This window comes from Macaca mulatta, chromosome 14, assembly GCF_049350105.2.
Source record: "Macaca mulatta isolate MMU2019108-1 chromosome 14, T2T-MMU8v2.0, whole genome shotgun sequence".
Taxonomy (NCBI): Eukaryota; Metazoa; Chordata; class Mammalia; order Primates; family Cercopithecidae; genus Macaca; species Macaca mulatta.
In genome coordinates this window covers 36,808,566-36,832,958 of record NC_133419.1, presented here as the reverse complement: position 1 = coordinate 36,832,958, position 24,393 = coordinate 36,808,566, and the positions used below count along the sequence as shown (strand labels likewise).

The following is a 24,393-nucleotide window of genomic DNA, read 5'->3' as shown; positions in this document are numbered from 1 at the left end:
GGAAAAGCAGAAAACATATGTTTACAGTTACTGCAATAGCAGTGGTTGGTTGTAGAAGACTTGTTGGAACTATAGCAAGTTTCTTGCTGGGATGGGAGCATAAGAGTCCATACAGAGCATGGAAATAACCCACCGTTAAGTGAAAACCATTCTTTTTTTATAAGATCATTTTCCTGCTGGTAGACTTGGCCTCTGGTGATATCTTCTGGGCTCTAGTTTCTATCAGAAGACTGAGAGGCAGATGGGCTGTAGGAACAATGAAACCTACTTAAATCTGTTTCATGAAGTAGGAAGAACAAGAATTGGTTTTCTGTCCATCAGTCCATCCCTCCATCTATTCACTCATCCATCTATTCATTCTTTCCACACAGAAGTCAAAGTAATTTTTCCAAAATACACATCTGGTCACATTACTGCCTTCTTTAAATCCTTTCCTAGTTTTTCCCTCAACGTGAAGTCCAGACTCCTGAATGTCACCTCCTTGGCCCTGCATAATCATAATCGGGCCTCTGTCCACTTCTCTAGTGACATCTCTTGTTTGATTTCTCTTATCGTTTTATATACTCTTAACTTCTGTCATGCAGAGTGACCTTCAGTAACTTGAAAGAATTATACTCCTTTTTGCCTTTGGAGCTTTGAACAAGTTGTTCTTTCCCCTTCCTCTCCATCCTTTGCTTTTATGACCTCTAATCATTCATCACTTCACCTAAGCGGCCTCACCTTTGGGGAGTATTCGGTTCCTGTGCTAAGTGCTCTCATAGCACCCTCTAGCCTCCTATCCGAGTGCTGTAGTAAGTATTTCTACCTTTAATGCATCGTATATGCATTATACTTTAAGCTCCTTACAGGCATAGATGTTACCTATATATATATTTTGTTGTTGAGACACTAATAGCTAGCACAGAGTCTGCCACATAAGACTTCAGCAAATTTTTTTTGTATAAAATTGTACGACCAAGATTGGCAATACAGCTTTAAGACTGGGTTTTGTTGACAAGCTGTTTGAATCTGTATTCCAGCTTCACTATTTGCACAATGCATTACTTTGGGCAATTTATTCATTTATTTTTAATTTTAAGTTCAGGGGTACATGCGCAGGATGTGCAGATTTGTTACATAGATTGTGTGCCATGGTGGTTTTCTGCACAGTTCATTCCATCACCTAGATATTCAGCCCAGCATTAGCTATTCTTCCTAATGCTCTATCTCCTCCCCACCCACACTCTGACAGGCCCCCAGTGTGTGTTATTCCCCCTCACATTTCCGTGTGTTCTCATAGTTCAGCTCCCACTTATAAGTGAGAACATGCGGTATTTGATTTTCTGTCCTGTGTTAGTTTGCTGAGGTTAATGGCTTCCAGCTCCATCCATGTCCCTTCGAAGGACATGGTCTCATTCCTTCTTATGGTTACATAGTATTCCACGGTGTATATGTACCACATTTTCTTTATCCAGTCTATCACTGATGGGTGTTTAGTTTGATTCCATCTTTTTGCTATTGTGAATATTGCTGCATGTATCTCTATAATAGAATGATTTATATTTCTTTCAGTGTATACCCAGTAATGAGAGTGCTGGGTCCAATGGTATTTCTGCCTCTCTGTCTTTGAGGAATCGCCACACTGTCTTCCAAATTGGTTGAACTAATTTGCATTCCCACCAAAAGTGCAAAAGCATTATTTTTTCTCTGTCACCTTGCAGCATCTGTTTTTTTTGTTTTGTTTTGTTTTGTTTTGTTTTGCTTTTGACTTAGTAGTAATAGCCATTCTGACTGGCATGAAATGGTATTTCATTGTGGTTTTGATTTGCATTTCTCTAATGATCAGTGCTTTTGAGCTTTTTTTCGTATGTTTATTTGGTGCATGTATGTCCTCTTTTGAGAAGTGTCTGTTCGTGTCCTTTGCCCACTTTTTAATGGCATTATTTATTTTTTTTTCCTTGTAGATGCTGGATATTAGACCTTTGTCAGATGGATAGATTGCAAAATTTTTTTTCCCATTCTGTAGGTTGACAGTTCACTCTGATGATAGGTTTTTTTTTGCTGTGAAGAAGTTCTGTAATTAGATCCCATTTGTCAATTTTTGCTTTTATTGAAATTGCTTTTGATGTTTTCGTCATGAAGTCTTTGCCCATGCCGATGTCCTGAATGGTATTGCCTAGATTTTCTTCCACAGCTTTTATAGTTTCCAGTTTTATGTTTAAGTCTTTAATCCATCTTGAGTTGATTTTTGTATGTGGTATAAGGAAGTAGTCCAATTTCAATTTTCTTCATGTGGCCAGCCAGTTCTTTTTTTTTTTTTTTTTTTTTTTATACTTTAAGTTCTAGGGTACATGTGCATAACGTGCAGGTTTGTTACATATGTATACTTGTGCTATGTTGGTGTGCTGCACCCATCAACTCGTCAGCACCCATCAACTCGTCATTTACATCAGGTATAACTCCCAATGCAATCCCTCCCCCCTCCCCGTGATAGGCCCTGGTGTGTGATGTTCCCCTTCCCGAGTCCAAGTGATCTCATTGTTCATTTCCCACCTATGAGTGAGAACATGTGGTGTTTGGTTTTCTGTTCTTGTGATAGTTTGCTAAGAATGATGGTTTCCAGCTGCATCCATGTCCCTACAAAGGACACAAACTCATCGTTTTTATGGCTGCAAGTATTCCATGGTGTATATGTGCCACATTTTCTTCATCCAGTCTGTCACTGATGGATATTTGGGTTGATTCCAAGTCTTTGCTATTGTGAATAGTGCTGCAATAAACATACGTGTGCATGTGTCTTTATAGCAACATGATTTATAATCCTTTGAGTATATACCCAGTAATGGGATGGCTGGGTCATATGGTACTTCTAGTTCTAGATCCTTGAGGAATCGCCATACTGTTTTCCAGAATGGTTGAACTAATTTACAATCCCACCAACAGTGTAAAAGTGTTCCTATTTCTCCACATCCTCTCCAGCACCTGTTGTTTCCTGACTTTTTAATGATCGCCATTCTAACTGGTGTGAGATGGTATCTCATTGTGGTTTTGATTTGCATTTCTCTGATGGCCAGTGATGATGAGCATTTTTTCATGTGTCTGTTGGCTGTATGAATGTCTTCTTTTGAGAAATGTCTGGTCATATCCTTTGCCCACTTTTTGATGGGGTTGTTTGTTTTTTTCTTTTTTTTTTCTTTTTTATTTTATTTTATTTTATTTTTTTAAAATTTATTTATTATTATTATACTTTAAGTTGTAGGGTACATGTGCATAATGTGCAGGTTTGTTACATATGTATACTTGTGCCATGTTGGTGTGCTGCACCCATCAACTCGTCATTTACATCAGGTATAACTCCCAATGCAATCCCTCCCCCCTCCCCCCTCCCCATGATAGGCCCCGGTGTGTGATGTTCCCCTTCCTGAGTCCAAGTGATCTCATTGTTCAGTTCCCACCTATGAGTGAGAACATGTGGTGTTTGGTTTTCTGTTCTTGTGATAGTTTGCTAAGAATGATGGTTTCCAGCTGCATCCATGTCCCTACAAAGGACACAAACTCATCCTTTTTGATGGCTGCATAGTATTCCATGGTGTATATGTGCCACATTTTCTTAATCCAATCTGTCACTGATGGACATTTGGGTTGATTCCAAGTCTTTGCTATTGTGAATAGTGCTGCAATAAACATACGTGTGCATGTGTCTTTATAGCAGCATAATTTATAATCCTTTGGGTATATACCCAGTAATGGGATGGCTGGGTCATATGGTACATCTAGTTCTAGATCCTTGAGGAATCGCCATACTGTTTTCCATAATGGTTGAACTAGTTTACAATCCCACCAACAGTGTAAAAGTGTTCCTATTTCTCCACATCCTCTCCAGCACCTGTTGTTTCCTGACTTTTTAATGATCGCCATTCTAACTGGTGTGAGATGGTATCTCATTGTGGTTTTGATTTGCATTTCTCTGATGGCCAGTGATGATGAGCATTTTTTCATGTGTCTGTTGGCTGTATGAATGTCTTCTTTTGAGAAATGTCTGTTCATGTCCTTTGCCCACTTTTTGATGGGGTTGTTTGTTTTTTTCTTGTAAATTTGTTTGAGTTCTTTGTAGGTTCTGGATATTAGCCCTTTGTCAGATGAGTAGATTGCAAAAATTTTCTCCCATTCTGTAGGTTGCCTGTTCACTCTGATGGTAGTTTCTTTTGCTGTGCAGAAGCTCTTTAGTTTAATGAGATCCCATTTGTCAATTTTGGCTTTTGCTGCCATTGCTTTTGGTGTTTTAGACATGAAGTCTTTGCCCATGCCTATGTCCTGAATGGTACTACCTAGGTTTTCCTCTAGGATTTTTATGGTATTAGGTCTAACATTTAAGTCTCTAATCCATCTTGAATTAATTTTCATATAAGGAGTAAGGAAAGGATCCAGTTTCAGCTTTCTACTTATGGCTAGCCAATTTTCCCAGCACCATTTATTAAATAGGGAATCCTTTCCCCATTTCTTGTTTCTCTCAGGTTTGTCAAAGACCAGATGGCTGTAGATGTGTGGTCTTATTTCTGAGGACTCTGTTCTGTTCCATTGGTCTATATCTCTGTTTTGGTACCAGTACCATGCTGTTTTGGTTACTGTAGCCTTGTAGTATAGTGTGAAGTCAGGTAGCGTGATGCCTCCAGCTTTGTTCTTTTGACTTAGGATTGTCTTGGAGATGCGGGCTCTTTTTTGGTTCCATATGAACTTTAAAGCAGTTTTTTCTAATTCTGTGAAGAAACTCATTGGTAGCTTGATGGGGATGGCATTGAATCTATAAATTACTTTGGGCAGTATGGCCATTTTCATGATATTGATTCTTCCTATCCATGAGCATGGTATGTTCTTCCATTTGTTTGTGTCCTCTTTGATTTCACTGAGCAGTGGTTTGTAGTTCTCCTTGAAGAGGTCCTTTACATCCCTTGTAAGTTGGATTCCTAGGTATTTTATTCTCTTTGAAGCAATTGTGAATGGAAGTTCATTCATGATTTGGCTCTCTGTTTGTCTGTTACTGGTGTATAAGAATGCTTGTGATTTTTGCACATTAATTTTGTATCCTGAGACTTTGCTGAAGTTGCTTATCAGCTTAAGGAGATTATGGGCTGAGACAATGGGGTTTTCTAAATATACAATCATGTCATCTGCAAACAGGGACAATTTGACTTCTTCTTTCCCTAACTGAATACCCTTGATTTCTTTCTCTTGCCTGATTGCCCTAGCCAGAACTTCCAACACTATGTTGAATAGGAGTGGTGAGAGAGGGCATCCCTGTCTTGTGCCAGTTTTCAAAGGGAATTTTTCCAGTTTTTGCCCATTCAGTATGATATTGGCTGTGGGTTTATCATAAATAGCTCTTATTATTTTGAGGTACGTTCCATCAATACCGAATTTATTGAGCGTTTTTAGCATGAAGGGCTGTTGAATTTTGTCAAAAGCCTTTTCTGCATCTATTGAGATAATCATATGGTTCTTGTCTTTGATTCTGTTTATATGCTGGATTATGTTTATTGATTTGCGAATGTTGAACCAGCCTTGCATCCCAGGGATGAAGCCCACTTGATCATGGTGGATATGCTTTTTGATGTGTTGCTGAATCCGGTTTGCCAGTATTTTATTGAGGATATTTGCATCGATGTTCATCAGGGATATTGGTCTAAAATTCTCTTTTTTTGTTGTGTCTCTGCCAGGCTTTGGTATCAGGATGATGTTGGCCTCATAAAATGAGTTACGGGGGATTCCCTCTTTTTCTATTGATTGGAATAGTTTCAGAAGGAATGGTACCAGCTCCTCCTTGTACCTCTGGTAGAATTCAGCTGTGAATCCATCTGGTCCTGGACTTTTTTTGGTTGGTAGGCTATTAATTATTGCCTCAATTTCAGAGCCTGCTATTGTTCTATTCAGGGATTCCACTTCTTCCTGGTTTAGTCTTGGAAGAGTGTAAGTGTCCAGGAAATTATCCATTTCTTCTAGATTTTCCAGTTTATTTGCGTAGAGGTGTTTATAGTATTCTCTGATGGTAGTTTGTATTTCTGTGGGGTCGGTGGTGATATCCCCTTTATCATTTTTTATTGCGTCAATTTGATTCTTCTCTCTTTTCTTCTTTATTAGTCTTGCTAGCGGTCTGTCAATTTTGTTGATCTTTTCAAAAAACCAACTCCTGGATTCATTGATTTTTTGGAGGGTTTTTTGTGTCTCTATCTCCTTCAGTTCTGCTCTGATCTTAGTTATTTCTTGCCTTCTGCTAGCTTTCGAATGTGTTTGCTCTTGCTTCTCTAGTTCTTTTAGTTGTGATGTTAGAGTGTCAATTTTAGATCTTTCCTGCTTTCTCTTGTGGGCATTTAGTGCTATAAATTTCCCTCTACACACTGCTTTAAATGTGTCCCAGAGATTCTGTTATGTTGTATCTTTGTTCTCATTGGTTTCAAAGAACATCTTTATTTCTGCCTTCATTTCGTTATGTACCCAGTAGTCATTCAGGAGCAGGTTGTTCAGTTTCCATGTAGTTGAGTGGATTTGATTGAGTTTCTTAGTCCTGAGTTCTAGTTTGATTGCACTGTGGTCTGAGAGACAGTTTGTTATAATTTCTGTTCTTGTACATTTGCTGAGGAGTGCTTTACTTCCAATTATGTGGTCAATTTTGGAATAAGTGTGATGTGGTGCTGAGAAGAATGTATATACTGTTGATTTGGGGTGGAGAGTTCTATAGATGTCTATTAGGTCTGCTTGCTGCAGAGATGAGTTCAATTCCTGGATATCCTTGTTAACTTTCTGTCTCATTGATCTGTCTGATGTTAACAGTGGAGTGTTGAAGTCTCCCATTATTATTGTATGGGAGTCTAAGTCTCTTTGTAGGTCTCTAAGGACTTGCTTTATGAATCTGGGTGCTCCTGTATTTGGTGCATATATATTTAGGATAGTTAGCTCTTCCTGTTGATTTGATCCCTTTACCATTATGTAATGGCCTTCTTTGTCTCTTTTGATCTTTGATGGTTTAAAGTCTGTTTTATCAGAGACTAGTATTGCAACCCCTGCTTTTTTTTGTTCTCCATTTGCTTGGTAAATCTTCCCCCAACCCTTTATTTTGAGCCTATGTATGTCTCTGCATGTGAGATGGGTCTCCTGAATACAGCAGACTGATGGATCTTGACTCTTTATCCAGTTTGCCAGTCTGTGTCTTTTAATTGGAGCATTTAGTCCATTTACATTTAAGGTTAATATTGTTATGTGTGAACTTGATCCTGTCATTATGATATTAACTGTTTATTTTGCTCATTAGTTGATGCAGTTTCTTCCTAGCCTCGATGGTCTTTACATTTTGGCATGTTTTTGCAATGGCTGGTACCGGATATTCCTTTCCATGTTTAGTGCTTCCTTCAGGGTCTCTTGTAAGGCAGGCCTAGTGGTGACAAAATCTCTAAGCATTTGCTTATCTGTAAAGGATTTTATTTCTCCTTCACTTATGAAACTTGGTTTGGCTGGATAAGAAATTCTGGGTTTAAAATTCTTTTCTTTAAGAATGTTGAATATTGTGGCCAGCCAGTTCTCCCTGCACCATTTATTAAATAGAGAATTATTTCCTCATTGTTTGTTTTTGTCAGGTTGTCAGAATCAGATGGTTGTAGGTGTGCGGTCTTATTTCTGGGTTCTCTATTCTGTTCCGTTGGTCTATGTATCTATTCTTGAACCAGTACCGTGCTGTTTTGATTACTGTAGCCTTGTAGTATAGTTTGAAATCAGATAGTGTGATGCCTCCAGCTTTGTTCCTTTTGCTTAGGATTGTCTTGGCTCTGTGGGCTTTTTTTTTTTTTTTTTTTGGTTCTATATGAATATTAAAATAGTTTTTTCTAATTCTGTGAAGAATGTCAATGGTAGTTTAAGGAGAATAGCATTGAATCTACAAATTACTTTTGGCAATATGGCCATTGTCACGATATTGATTCTTCTTATCCATGAGCATGGAATTTTTTCCATTTGTTCGTGTCCTCTCTGACTTCTTTGAGCAGTGGTTTGTAGTTCCTCTTGAAGAGGTCCTTCACTTTCCTTGTTAACTGTATTCCTAGGTATTATATTCTTTTTGTGACAATTGTGAACAGGAGTTCATTCATGATTTGGCTCTCAGTTTGCCTCTTGTTGGTGTATAGGAATGCTAGCCATTTTCGCATGCTGATTTTGTATCCTGAGACTTTGCTGAAGTTGCTTATTGGCTTAAGAAGCTTTTGGGCTGAGAAGATGGGATCATGTCATCTTCAAACAAAGATAGTTTGACTTCTTCTCTTCCTATTCAAATACCTTTCTTTCTTTCTCTTGCCTGATTGCCCTGGCCAGAACTTCCAATACTACGTTGTTCAGGTGTGGTGAGAGAGGACATCTTTGTCTTGTGCTGGTTTTCAAGGGCAGTGCTTCCAGCTCTTGGGCAATTTATTTCATCTGCTTGGGCCTTGGCTTTCTTTCTATTAAATAAGAATAATAGTACAATAATTAATTGCTTAATGGCAGGGATACATTTCTAGAAATGTGTCATTAGGTAATTTTGTACAAACGTTATAGAGTGTACTTACACAAACCTAGATAGTGTAGCCTACTACATACTCAGGCTATATAGTATAACCTATTGCTCCTAAGCTATAAACCTGTATAGCAGGTTAGTGTACTGAATACTGTAAGCAATTATAACACAATGGTAAGTATATGTGTATCTACACATAGCTAGACATAGAAAAGGTACAGTAAAAATATGATGTTATGGTCTTTTAGGACCACTGTCACATATGGTCTATTGTCGACCAAAATGTTATTTGGCGCATAATTGTATATACAATCCTAGGATGTGGTTAAATGAGATAACTCATGTCAAGCACTTAGACTAGTGTCTAGCACATATAATACACTTAGTTCTATGTGATTGTAATCAAGTGTCTTCTACATGCAGAGCTCTAGATGTAAACCCATGGCGGAATTTAAAAATATGTAATCTACAGTCATTTCAGGGACTGGCTTAATTTCTATAAACCTCATAAATGGCTCCCTGAGACAAGCTGGGTACTATGGCTTAATTTCTATAAACCTCATCAATGGCTCCCTGAGACAATCTGGGTACTAACACTAACATGGGAGGCACTTTGCTCTATATCTGGCATAGGGGCTCAAGACTATCATTCTGACTGCAGATGTGGCATATTCTCCTTGACCTCGTCCAACTTCTCCAAATTTCTGAGCTTCAATAACTTCTAGAGTTTCTGTCTTGTTTTCTCCTGTCTTTATTTCTTTTCCAGGACTCTGATGCTTCTGGAGCCTGCATCTGTCACCGGCAGATCCCCTTCCTATAACGTGATACCTGGCGTCCTGTTCATAAAACCCAGGCCCCGCTGGAGCCATTCTTATCCTCTGGTGCTGACCACCTATTCATATTACCTTTATCTGGAAGGCTCATCACCATGTTCTCCCTGCCTGACTTCTTAGCCCCCTGTTACACTGCCTGCCTGACTGGACTGCTGCTACCTCTTTCCTGCATGGTTACCAAGCTCTGCTGGCACATTTAGAGTATAGCTGGGTCAGCCTCCTATTACTTATCCTACCCTATTTTGTGTAATAAGTTTCTCAGTCTGAGTCTCTCTTCTCAATTTTGTTTTGCCATCACCCAAACTCGTGTTTAGGGCATCCCTGCTTACAAGAAACTGCAATGTCTTGGGGGAGATAATGCATATACTTAGATGACAATTAAAGAAGATCAAAAGTCAGGAGTAACTTGAAATATCGGTAAAAAGTGCCTGCTTATAAAACCTTAAAGAGTAAACAGGAATTAGACAGGGGAAAGATAATGCTTTTGTTTGGTGAAATCTATACTCACACTCCAGGAAAGAGGTAGACTAACAGCTAGTTGGACAACAAGCAAATTGTGTCTCCACATGGTGCCCATCATAGGATTCTTAACTCTCTCCCAGATTCTATTAGGAATGGAGGAATCCTTCCATTAACACCAGAGTATGTAACTAAGGGTGAAGAAAAGACTCCAACTTTCCACTGCAAAACCTTCTGTGACTTGGACTCCATCTCATGGAGAATACCTTTGTGTGCCACGCAAGGAGTTATAATGGGGCTGACCAAATTCTTAGTCAAACCTTATAGTCTGACATGGACAAAAATGGTATAGATAGTTATTGAGGATGGAAAAGAATAAAGACACTGAGCTGGAAAAGAAAAGGCAACTTACTGCTGTTTTAACTGTTTTATATTGTCTTCATGATATTATGGTAGTTCAATCAAAGTTAGGTATATGTCTTTCTTTTTAAGGAATTAAATAAAAGAATCAATAATTATTGCTATAATCATTCAACTAAGTCTACTTACGTACACATGATTGGAAATGTTTATTACTGTTTCTCTCCTTGGAAAAATGTATTGGAGGAAAAAGAAGTTTCTTCTTCGAGATTGTCCATTGAAGGCAAGAGGGGTGAATGCTCTCTTTCAGTCAGGGTCTGGCAGTTTTGTTTGCCCAATATAGAAAAACGCGTAAGAGTTTTAGTGTTAGACAGATCTAAGTTTGTACCTTTCCACCATTTTTAGCAGAAGGATCTTTCTCTCACTGAACTTCATCTGTAAAATGGAAATAATAATATCAAACTCAGAATGTTTCCATGAAGATTAAATTATGAATTCCATTATCAAGGGTCTGACAGAGTGAGTAATACACATACGGACATAATCAATGAATTCTCAGCTGTTCTTGTTAATTAGGGGAGGTAATATAGAAGCAGGTGTGCCCTGGGAAGAATGCTTTATAGCTGGCCTTGTTTGACCATAACCTAGTGAAGCCTTCTTTCTTAGCAACGAACTCCCAGAGCACTGGCTCATTTTGGTAACCTCCTTTTTTTTCCACATTTTTTTCTTCCTTTTTTTTTGTTTTGCCTTTTGCTTCTAGATATACAAAGGTCATTCTTATCTATATAAATAACCTATTTTTCTTTATATCAAAGATGCCAAAAACCTGTGTTCACTTAATTTCTTTTTCAAATGTCATCTTGCTAATTTCTTCCTGAACACATGGAGGAACTATCATTCTATTATTGCCATAATAAAATGCAAAGTTTCCTTGCCTTCGCCTTGCAGGACTTCTCTCAGTTTTTTTTTTGTTTGTTTGTTTGTTTGTTTGTTTTTGTTTTGGTTTTGGTTCTGTCATTAGTACTATTATTCTCTTACTCGTTTGTGGTCAATTTATCCTTTTATTCATTTATTTTCTTCTCATTTCTTCATTCATTAACTCAACAAATATGTATCGTATATACCATATCAAACCTGAGTTGACACGGGGGAGCTAGCATGTATCCCAATAAGAGAGGAAGAATAGGATAATATTTAAGAATGAATGTTTTCAAGTCAGAGGACGACCTCTGTTTGAACTTTGACTCCGTTGTGTTTCCTGACCATGAGCAAATCACTTCAAGTTCCCTAGACTTCAGTTTCTCATGTGTAAAATGGGGATAATATCAGTTTCTATTTTCCAAGGATATTGTAAAAAGTAAACAAGATAATTAATGAAGGCGAATTTCTTAGTACACTGCCTGACATGTAATAAGAATACGCAGTCAATAAGTGTTAGATTTGATGATGGTGATGATGATGACGATTATCTTTAATTATTTGGTTCTTCATGGAACTTAGACTTTAGTAGAGACATCACGTAAGTTTTCATGGAGCTATTGAAGGTTTTTAAGTAGATTAATGACTAGGTTGTGATGACCTTTGATGCCTCCTTTTTCACATTTCCCCATCTACAACTAGACCCTACAACTAGTTGGGTTGTCCTTGATTCATCTCATAGATCAATCCTTTCTTCTCCAATACCACTGAGAATCCCCCCATTCATCTAACGTGTAATTTTTAATTGCAGTGTTATCTAATTATCAAATGTAATTAAACTAGACTCCTTCCTAAGTGAAGGGTGGTCTCCTTGGGCATCATTCTGCATTTAAGAGGCTGAGCTGGTCTATGATGGTGATCTGCTTTGACTGTTTCCCCACCCAAATCTCATTTTGAATTGTAGTTTCCATAACCCCCACATGTTGTGGGGAGGAACTAGGTGGAGATAATTGAATCATGGGAACAGTTTTTTCCATCCTGTTCTTGTGATAGTGAGTTAGTTCTCATGAGATCTGATGGTTTTATAAGGGGCTTCTCCCTTCACTTGGCTCTCATTCTTCTCCTTCCTGACATCACATGAAGAAGGACATGTTTCTTTCCCCTTCCACCGTGACTGTAAATTTCCTAAGGCCTACCCAGACATGCTGAACTGTGAGTCAATTAAAGCTCTTTCCTCTATAAATTTCCTAGTCTCAGTTATGTCATTATTAGCCGTGTGAGAATAGACTAAGGCAGATGGCATAATCACATCTCTGACCAAGGCTGTTTTCAATGATTCAGACACTGACTTGTTGAATTCTCATATTGGTATCACCTCACTGCTATTCTTTCTATCTGTTTGTCAATTTAGAGATGTCCATCGAGCTGAGATTTTATGAATATCACTAAAAAGATGAATCTATTAATGAGGGAATATCCTTCAAATTTGCCTCCAACTTCTTTAAAAGGAACTCTACTACTGAGATGGTAAATAGATTTCATCACACATGCTGTCTGTATCAGTTCACTCTTGCTGTGTAACATAAACTTAGTGATCATTATGTCTTGTGGGTCTACTGTCTGGCTGAAAGATTCTGCTGATCTAGGATAGGCTCAGCTCATTTTGCCATCTTGGGCATCTGCAGTTAGCTGGCAAGTTGACTGGGGATGGTTTAGTCTAGTATAGGTTCAGCTAGAACAACTTGGCTCTCTTCTACGTGTCTTTCATTCCCTTCAGCAGGCTAGCCTGGTAGGTTCTCATGGTAGCGGCAGGAATCAAAGACAAAAGGCAGAAATGCACAAGCAAATTTTCAAGCCTCTGCTGGTTTCAAGTTTTTCTCACTCATCCAAACAGTCACTTGGTTAAGCCTAGAGTTTGAGTGTGACAGTAGTACCAAAGGGGAAAGATATAGCAGTTATGAAAACCTGGGTCCCCTAATTCGCTCAATCTGCCATATTCTGCCTTCTGAGCATGATTACTAACATGCTTCCCCTTGTGAAATATATTCCTCCTATCCCAGGACCTTCCAAAATCTCTTCAAGTTGGGGCATCCTACTTGAAGTCCAGGGCATTGTGATCTATATTAGGTTCATTACATGCTCCTCTTGATCAAAAAAGTTAAGTTCTGGCAAAAAACATAACAAAATTTGCTGGCAAAAATTTGCTCTAAACATACTCTACATAGAATGGCGAAATGAGGACAGAATAACTTATATAAGTATTCTCATTTAGAAAGGAGATGAATTGAAACTACATAACAGTCACTGGTCCATGGAAACTCTGAACTCTTTCTGGGCAGATGATTTCCATTTCCCCTACTCTGGAGCTGGGAAATGTTATTTGATTCATTCTGCTTTCTGGGGATGCTCCTCAGTTCATTGTTTTCCATGGCTGTTGGCATGTGTCTTCCACTTTTCTTGCCCACTTCAGAAAAGAATATTGGAAGATTTTCCTGCTCCTGCCTATAGAAAATTAGGAGCAGAGAGGTCTTTCTACAAGTGTGAGACACCTCTATAGAGTCTCAATTCTTTTTTCCTCCAGGCTGGCAAAATGTTGCCCATCTAGATGAATTAAAAATATTCTGAATTCCTATGAATATGGTTGGATTCTACTTCATGAGATAAAAGTCACACCTTTACTATTATTCTAATCTCTTTTGTATAGTAGAGAAGCTCTACTAGACTTTGCCTGAATTCCTTCACAGATCTTCAAAAAAGATCTTATAGCCATGCCTGTGATTTTATCTTTGTCCCCAAGCTTAAATTTGTTTTGAGAGTTATATTGCTCCCTAGAGGGGCTAGAGATGAAAAATAGTTTTATGTCCCTCCCAGAAAATCATGAACTCCATATTTTCTCTATGTTCTCCTTGTAGAATAGCTAGTCTTTTCTTTAGAATATCTCTTTCTTGTAGTAGTGTATCAAATACAGTCAATAAGAGCCAGCTGGCACTTTCAACATCCTGCATGGAAATCTCATTGCTTAAATCCAAAAGTTCATTAGTACATTTAAAATTGTCTTAGTTATAACAGGTGGCAGTCTTAACAGTGGTTTCACCGTTATATGAAATGGATCGCCATTTCTCCAGTCTCCTTTAACAGCTTCCTCACCATTATTCTAGCTTCTGCCAACTTTTCTGACCCAAAGCCAATGTCACATCTTTTAAGTTTTAGTTATGACAGAACCAAAGTGCAATACCAAATTCTTTATCAGTTTGCTCTTGTGCATTATAAACCACTCCAAAACTTAGTGGCTTAAAATAACAACTGTATATTATTTTCACAAGTCTATGGATTTATAGAAGATTTTGCAGATCTGAGCTAAGCCAAATGCATCAGTGCTCATGCATCTGTGGTCAGCTGGCAGATCCACTAGCAAAACTAATCCAAGGTCGCCTTGGTTGGGAAATTTCAGCCCTCCTCCACATATCTCTGACACTGAGTTTTTGTGTGTGTGTGTGTGTGTGTGTGTGTGTTTTTTTTTTTTTCTGAATACTGGTTTTAAATGTTCAGAGGCTGTATATAGGCTCAGCAGAAAAGGCTACTCTGTTAATTAGTGATTTGGGCCATGGGCAAGGGAGATAGAAAAGGTAGCACATACGCCATGTGCTCACTATTTCTCTCTTGTTTCCTAGGTTTTCAAGGGTAGAAATCAGAGATCTCATTTATATATGCTCAGTGTGATAGTTAATACTGAGTGTCAATTTGATTGGATTGAAGAATGCAAAGTATTGTTCCTGGGTGTGTCTGTGGGGATGTCGTCAAAAGAGAATAACATTTGAGTCAATGGACTGGGAGAGGCAGACCCACCTTCAATCTGGGTGGGCACCATCTAATCAGCTGCCAGCATGGCTAGAATAAAGCAGACAGAAGAAGGAGGGTGAAGCTGACTTGCGGAGTCTTCCAGCCTTCATCTTTCTCCCATGCTGGATGCTTCCTGCCCTTGAACATCAGACTCCAAGTTCTTCAGCTTTTGGACCCTTGGACTTAACACCAGTGGTTTGCCAGGAGCTTCCAGGCCTTCGGCCACAGACTGAGGGCTACACTATCAGCTTCCCCACTTTTGAGGTTTGAGGACTCAGGCTGAGCCACTACTGGTTTCCTTGCTCCTCATCTTGCAGATGGCCTATTGTGGGACTTCACCTTGTGATCGTGGGAGTCGATTCTCCTTAATAAACTCTCTTTCATATATACATATATCCTATTAGTTCTTTCCCTCTAGAAAACCCTAATACACTCACCTAGTATGATGCCTGACAAATATTAGGTGCTTAATAAATATTTTGCATAAATAATTGGATAAATAAATAGAAAAGGAAGATGCACATATAGGGATGCAACATAGACCAAATTTTTAGCCAGGTATCCTTCAACTGGTCAGATGTTTTTCTCCTCAGTTTTTAAACACACCATATACAGCACTCAGCTTGTTATACTTTCTCAAATATTTAGATGGGCATACTTGCTTTTGCCCTTGTGATTTCAGCAGATGAATATGCTGTTTTCATACCTGAATGTCAAAATTTGCCTCAGTTTATGACTTTGCTTAAGTCTCTCCTTTTCAGTCAACCTGAGTCAGAAGCAATCTCATTTTTTACTTGGTCATTTTTTTTTGCCTAGTACTAGAATGAATCATTTCTATCTGGGTCTCTGACATCCCAGCTAGATTGAAAACTGCTAGAGGACATGGTTTACACATCATTTGTCTAAACATTCTTCACAGTACCCAGCCCGGTTTCTTCCAAATGATGTGTTTAGTTACATTTGTTGAATGAATGCGTGAATAAGTGAAACAAATTTCTACCAAACAAGGGTGGAGACTTTGTCTATCTTGTTTATCCTTAGCTGTTAGTTCAGTGCTTGGTACATGGTAGGTGCTCAATAAATATTTACTGAATAAGAAAATGAATCATTGAATAACTAAATGAATTAATGAACAAAGTGGGGGAAAAAGCAAATTCAGACTTATTATTCCTATTTTAAGAAGTTACACTTCACATTATATTAGAAAATAATTTCATGATTGATTTTAATGGTGATTCCTTAGAACAGCCCAGGAACTCAATTCTATTATTATCCTTGTTTTCATTCTTGCTCAAAGACCTTTTCCCAGGCAGTGAGAAAGAGAAATTGTGCACTATTCTCTCCAGGAGCTTCGTTTATAAAGTGAACTATTTCAGAGTTTATAACAAGGCATATGGGCTGTTAGAGTCTTTTCAGGCCACGTAGGACTGGGCTTGTCCTTGTAGGCAGAAACGGCCAGTGCCTGTGTCCTATATCTGGTTGTCTAGTAGATCTTAGTCCTTCCTTTGGTCCCAAATATTTTCTCTCTTGCTGGGACATATTCCCTGTGCTTGAGAGACTTAGGGTTCAGTGAAGTGGTTGTCAGACTTTAAATCATCTGACTGAATCCCACTTCCCACCCTGTGAACATTCAAGTTTAGTTGGCCTGGGGCCGAGTCCCAGGAAACTATTTTATCAACCACCCCACTCCCAAGATTTTGATATTGGTGGTTCATAGACCACACTTTTTTTTTTTTCTTTTTTCTTTTTTCTTTTTTTTGGAGACAGAGTCTCGCTCTATTGCACCGACGGGAGTGCAGTGGCACGAACTCAGCTCACTGCAACCTCTGCCTCCCAGGTTCAAGCAATCCTCCTGCCTCATCCTGCCGAGTAGCTGGGATTACAGGTGCATGCCATCATGCCCGGCTAATTTTTGTATTTTAGTAGAGACGGGGTTTCACCATGTTGGCCAGGATGGTCTCGAACCCCTGACTTCAGGTGATCCGCCCACCTCGGCCTCCCAAAGTGCTGGGATTACAGATGTGAGTCACCACGCCCGGCCAGACTACATTTTTGAAAACATTAATTGTGTGTGTGTGAGAAGAATGCAAAAAAAAAAAAAAGTGCTATAAGTGCTGTGATGGATGTCTATGCAAGATCCAGCAGAGACAAAAGAAAAGTAGAAGCTGTTACCCTTTGCTAGAGATCTCTGGATTTGCGTTCAGTCTTAAATGAGCATTTTCCCTTTTGCAATAACTTGTAACAATTTTAGAATCCATAGAGGGAACAATTGAAGTCCTAAAGGTACTAGGATATGTGTGGAGGTTGACAATTTTGTTACGGCTACTTCTTTCCTAGAAAAATCTCAGGAGGGTGCCCATTGTCTGTTATATAGTTCTGAGAATATCTCCACTAACCTTCCTGCTAGCAAAAGAATAATAAACGCTCACTATGCTGAGCATGTACCCAGGATGAAGACAGCAGAAATGAAAGGGTTACGCAGGACAAATGTGCTTCATGAGATCTCAAGAAAATTCTGTTTCCAAGTCAAGCAGTCAATGCAATTTAGAATAACCAAATTTTGTCTATTGAGTATCATGTCTCATCATGTACCTAAACTTGGACTTATGGTGCAGTTTCACTTAGAGCTCTATATTTGTCTTCCCTCATTATCCCTGTGGGTGGGCCCAGTGCGGGGTGGAGAAAAAAAGGTACTCTGTGAGTACTAAATAATCCTAACATCACATAGCCTTGAGTCACTGGAGATGTGTTTTATAAGCCCTGCTAAGTTTGATCTCTTTCACTCCTACTGCAATTATCTGTTGGAATTTTATAGGACTGTAGACATACCAAGGGGAGGGATTTAATTGTTAAGTACTTTCAGCCTAATTGGTTCTCAATTGGAGAAGATGCCTTGGGTCTGGAAACTTGCCACATGTTAGCAGAGTGTGTAGGTTCATTGCTCACCTGTGGAGTTGACAGATACAAGAGAATGCTCTGACTTGGCATCAATTTTGGCATTTAGTTGGCTTAACTGTCTTCAAGGCTGCTCCTAGGGCTTTTTATTTGTCAGCTGTTTCTGTGTTGGGTGGACATGGAGGCTTTTACCAAGTCTCTTAGCTACCTTGGCTAAGACCCTGACTGTGGCAATTTGCATGAGGCAGGAGAGAGTATGACTGTATTGGTGGTCCCCATAGAAAGCTATGACTGGGGAACTGATCGATGTCGTTTTCAGCATATATTTTGTTGTATCTTCTTGCATGCCCAATTAAACCAGTGAACAAGTTATTTGTATTACTAAATATGGAGGGAACTAAGACCTAGAGGAGAAATGGTTAAGTAGTTGTACATCTATATGATATCTAGTGCACAATCATTACAATAATGACTTTGAATATTATTTAATAATATAAAAATTGCTTACTATGAATTATTAAGTAGTAATATCTATGGCATTTAACTTTTTGCCACAAAAGAAAAAAATTCTGAGTGGCATTTTCGTCAGGAAAAAAAGTAAAATAAATCTCATAAATCTTTATATAAATTAAGTTTAAAGATTCTGGATTCAGACTGGGCCTTGTTTTAAAAGCCTGGGTAACTTTCTCAAAGTCACCTAATCGCTGCATGATTTGAAAAAGCTGATTAACATTATTAAGACTATTTTTAAATTTATAAAATGGAAATAATGTTCATAGCACTTACTCCATAGACTTATTTCAACTATTTAAAGTGCTTATCTATCTAAAGTGCTCAATTCATTGCCTGGTACACAATAAAAGGTTGATAAATGTCATTATACGTGCACACATAAATGCAAACACACACATAAATACACACACAGACATTCTTTTATATGTCTCGTTGAAACATTTTCTGTCTTGATAATCAATTTTTCTTTCTCCTCCAGCCCTCTGCCATTAATGCTAAGCAATGAGGGGAGGAAAGTTACCATCAAGAATTGCACTGTCCAGTCCCATAGCCACTACCCATAGGTGGCCACTGGGCACTTGAAATATGGCCAGCCCAAACTGAGATGTACTATTAAGTATAAAATTCACATTGGATTTTGAAAACTATAGAAACAATTTTTTTTGAGGGGGTGGCGGTGGCACAGGAGGCATTCTGGTTGGCTTTTACTGATGACACTACTTTTTTTTTTGTAGTTGTAGGGTTTATATAATAATGTGGTACATTAACAAAAATTTTATTGAACAGTATGAAAAACGTAGAAAATGTCTACTTTTTTTTTTTCCTGCAACCTTTGCCTCCCGGGTTGAAGCAATCCTCCTGTCTCAGCCTCCTGAGTAGCTAATTTTTGTATTTTTTTAAGTAGAGATGGGGTTTCACCATGTTGGCCAGACTGGTCTTGATATTCTGATAGATTAGGTTAAATATGTTATTAAACAATAAATTAATCACAATTTTTGGGGAAAGGCAAAGACACAAACCCTGTATGACCACATTGAATGGAATATTCTTCCCAACGTAATTATGTTTGAAGCCACTCTAGTACTTCTCTTCTGTTTCCTACTCCTGAATTTTCAGTTGTAACTTCCTGATGTTTCTGTTTGGATTCTACTGTCACCTTAAACTGATAATATCCTAAAATGTATTTTTATTTTCTTCACAACTGTATTCTATTTCTGATTTTCCTATTTCAGTTCTGTTCTCACTGTCCTTATGACCTCACTTCAATTTCCTGAATGACAGCAATAGATTTTCATCTGGGGCCTCTCCTATGACTTGATTCCATTTGTATTCATTTTGCTCACCAAATCCAAACTAATCTTGCTAAAACATCACTTATTTTAAAAAAGTGGAAAAGCTTCAGTGGCAGTCATTTTTCCATAAGATAAAACCCATGACATTTAGCTTGGTACTTGGGGCCCTTCCAATCAAACCAGATTATCACTCTGGTCTTCTCTCTAATTTCTTAGTCTAGGTTTTCATTCTAGAAAATACTAATTACTCTCTAGCCTTCAAACATAACTTATGGAGATGATAGAAATGTTCCAAAATGCTTTTTACACAGGAAAAGAAATAGATTTTTACTGGTTGAGTGTAGGAAGAAGAGATTTCAATTGTGGACATATGGAAGTTGATATGCCTTTTAGATAAGTTAAAATTTTCTTTTCAACCAACTTACCTGAGGAAGACAAGAGGTTATTGTTATAATGGGCTTGAGAAAGGGGAAGAGGCATAGAAAAAGAAGACTGGAGAGTCATTGGACAGTTCCTCAAGTCACAAGATTCTGATTACACTCCAAAATGCACTGACTATAGAAAGATGATGTTTCAGGTTTAGAGTTATTTGGGATTTTGCTCTGGGCTATTTTTCCAGGAAGGAAGGAGGTTTTGATGTCTACCTTCAAAGGGCATATTTCCTGAAGGGTGATGGGGATGAATGGAACTGCCTATGGCCTCAAATTGAATTATTTCTGAGGCCTTGCACTTGTGAAACTCTTCATGGTTTCTAAATAGTTTTTTTTTTCCCTGATCACTAGCTCATGGAATTATCTCAAGACCATGAGTGACATATGATGGACAATATTATTGCCATTTTGGAGAACACATATATACAGAATTTAGCCGACTTTTTCAATAACACAAAGCTACATTTTGATATTACCTTCCAATGCTGATTTCAGTGTTCTATATATTGTGTTACATTGCAAAATGCAAAAATCACTCCTTGCCTGAACTGTCCAGTCTTGACCTGTGAAGTAGATGTTTCCTGGTTTATCTTTAAGAATTAGCTTTTCACTTGCAGAGGTGAGTTTCCCCTGGGAAATCCATGGCAAAGTTTTCATTATGTACACTATTCAAATATTATTTACATTGGTTTTTGGTTGAGGGGAAAAAATAATATCCTGCTAATTCTTACCTTTACAATTCAAAGAAGTTTGACATATGCAGTAATCCAACCTCCATTTCTAAATGTTTATTTTTTATTATAAAAGTAATGAATGTTCATTATAGTAATATTGGAAAAGGCAGAAATATGAAAAATATAATTTATTTTTATTTTTATTGAACTATAATTTGCATACAGTGAAATGCACTGATCTTAAATGTAAAGTTTGATGAGTTTCGAAAAATGTTCACACCTGTGTAACCCATATGCTAAGTCAAGATGCAGAACGTTGCCATCACCCTGACATCAGTTTTCTATCTGTCTCCATCCTGCCTTTCTCACTCCAGGCAACCTCTGTTCTTATTTTTATTAGGAAAGTAGAATTTTAAAAAGTACTGAAGTCCCACCACTCGACAATCAATCACTGTTAACCTAGCAGCATCTTTTGACATCACTGATTATTCCCTTTGTAATTCCATACCTTGGCTTGGCTTCTGAGGCACAGCCTTCTCTCATTATTCTGCTCACCCTCCTGGCTGCTACTTCTCTGGGTCCTTTGCTGTGTTCTCCCTATCTTCTCACCTCTAATTGAACAGGGTCAGCATTTGGCCTTTTTCTGTTTCCTATCTGTACGCTCTTCATAGTAATATCATCAAGTCAGACGGCTTTCAGTGCTATCTCCAAGTAGACAGTTCCCAGGTTTCTACCCATAACTCTCATATCTCCCTTGAACTTGAGTACTATATCCAAGAGCTTCCTCACATTCTCACATGAATGTCTAACCAACCAGACCTCTAAGACAACACACTCCAAACCTAAGCCGTGATGTTTACACCCCAAACCTGCTCCTCAAAGTCCTCATCTCAGAAAATGAGATTTCCAGTTGGAAAAAAAGTATGATTGTATTCTTGACTCCACTCTTTCTTTCATAACATGTGACAAACCCATTAGGAAATCCTGTCCACTCCACTTCAGAGTGTGTAGAGAATCTGACAGATTCTTACTGATTCCCACACTAACATTTGAATCCAATCCACCTTCATCATTGTTCCTCTCGACTAATGTAGTAGTTTTATAAGTGGTTGACCTGCCACCCTGTAATTTATTTTCCATGCAGCAGGTAGACACAGTCTTTTAAAATATTAAAGGTTCTCCAAAGTTGTAATTATTCTTTATATTTAATTTTACATTTTGCTTTTTTTTCACTCAATTCCATGTCATTTCAATTTTTCATGTCATTACAAACTATAAACATAATTTTCAATGGCTGAATTATTATATGGGGAGATACACCATGATTTGTTTATACAACTCATTATCATTGGACATTTTGACTATTCCTTTAACTATTGTTAATAATAGTGTAAAGAATATCTTAGTTCACAAAGTTGCTCAACCCTTATGGCTATAATATGGAATCCATAGCCAGGAATTGCTGGGTTAAAGGGTATAGACATTTGGAGGCTGTAGCTACATACTGTTGAGTTGCTTTTCAAATGGAATGGATCAGTGTATACTCCCACTAGTAGTACTAACAACAAAATCATTTATATTTTTTCCCTAAATAGATTGAATTTTATTTACAACTTTATAGAAAATATAACTAAAAGATTAATCCAACATGGCTTTTTATTTATTGGAATTTAACAAAATATATTACATATATTAATTTAGAGTCCATTTGCTATTATTAATTATAAGTTAGTGCAAATAGTACTACTCAACTGTATGCCACAGAATTGGGATGCCATATAGTAAAGTTGCTGAGGTTTGGAAACATAAAGACCTGGGTTTGATTAATGGCTTAATCACTTAGTAGCCATGAATTTGATCTAATTACTTACCATTTTTGAGCCTCCATGTTTACACCTATGAAATAGGGATAATAAAAGCTGCTTTGCAGAAATGTTGCAAAGATTAAGTGAGATAATGTTCATAAATCACTTAACATGAGGGTGGCTCTCATAAATAATAGTTTCTATCCTCCCTTCCAAAGTCATCTCCGGTCCTAGGTTTACATTCTCACCCTAGCCTACATGGAAATAAACTGTAAGCAAGTCATTTCTCCTTGGCTTTCTGAACTCCTGTGAATGTAAGAGTTTCTTATTTTGCTTTGTTCAGTGCAAGATAAACAGTGTCATTTCAGGATGTGAACAGCATCAGGTGGGGCTTGGTGTATGAGGACTGGGACCGAAGAGCTGGCTGGAGTCCTGACCCTGAGAGGATGGGGTTAGAGAGGGGAAGGGGCAAACAGGAGAGACAAGCTGAGGGGCAGAACTGTGACAGCTCCAGAGATGAGGATGAAGTGGAGCAGGAGTCTGAGGCTGGCTAAGATGAATGCTATTCCTAGTGGTGAGGTACAGATGAGAAGGCAGGAATCCTGGAGCAACACACCTAAGTCAGCGTACCAACATTAACGTCCACTTTTTTTTTTTTTTTTTTTTTTGATTCATGTAGTCTGTTTTTACAACCTGCACCATTTATCATTACTTGAGACTGCCTCATCCTCATCCTGCTCTCTCTTCCTCCCATATTCAAGCAGTTTTCAACATAACCCTCAGCTGCCACATCCTAGATGTCCTTTTGGTTTTCCATTCCCATCGCCATTCTTTGTGGCCCCAATTACTTTGACCTTCTGCAGCACCCTGCCTTACAACTCCTCCAGCTTAGCAGTCCTCCAGTCCATCCTCCGTATCATGGCTGGAGTGGTTTTCAGAAACATTGGATCTCATCACTCCCTGGAGATAGTCTATCATAGTGTCAGGGGGGATTATAAGGACATGGTGGCAACTGAATGGAAATGATGATGTAGGAGGTGAAACGACCAAACCCTCCTTCCATCCTTCGCTTTAGCTCAGGCGGCTTCCATGTAGAAGGCTCTTTGGCTTGAAATATTGATGATGTTTTCCTTGGTTGGGAATTTGGTTTTATTGGAGATCTTGATTCTGATTCAGAGCCTGTCGCCACTTATTTTTTCAGTTGATGTTTATTCCTCAACTGTTTTTGCATCTGTTTACACAGTTCAGACATCCAGCCACTCTCCATTCTGACCTGAGAACACAGAGCCAGGGATTCCTGCTGGGTCTAATGTGCTTTTGGCACAGGGTTAAAGTCTTGAGCTATTTCTCCTAATGGTTTTCTGTTGTTTTTGCTTTTGTTGTTGTTGTTTTACACTTTATGTTCTAGGCTACATGTGCACAACGTGCAGGTTTGTTACATATGTATACATGTGCCATGGTTGTGTGCTGCACCTATTAACTCGTCACTTATATTAGGTATATCTCCTAATGCTATCCCTCCCTCCTCCGCTCGCCCCACAACAGGCCCCAGTGTGTGATGTTCCCCTTCCTGTGTCCAGGTGATCTCATTGTTCAATTCCCACCTATGAGTGAGAACATGTGGTGTTTGGTTTTCTGTTCTTGCGATAGTGTGCTGAGAATGATGGTTTCCAGCTGCATCCATGTCCCTACAAAGGACATAAACTCATCCTTTTTAATGGCTGCATAGTATTCCATGGTGTATATGTGCCACATTTTCTTAATCCAGTCTGTCATTGATGGACATTTGGGTTGGTTCCAAGTCTTTGCTATTGTGAATAGTGCCGCAGTAAACATACGTGTGCATGTGTCTTTATAGCAG

General features: G+C 38.4%; 1 protein-coding gene across 2 annotated transcripts in view; it reads left to right on the top strand.

Moving 5' to 3' along the window:
- METTL15 (methyltransferase like 15) overlaps positions 1 to 24,393 on the top strand; it is a 442,005-nt gene that overhangs the window by 338,256 nt on the left and 79,356 nt on the right. The gene's annotated exons all lie outside the window — the stretch shown is intronic.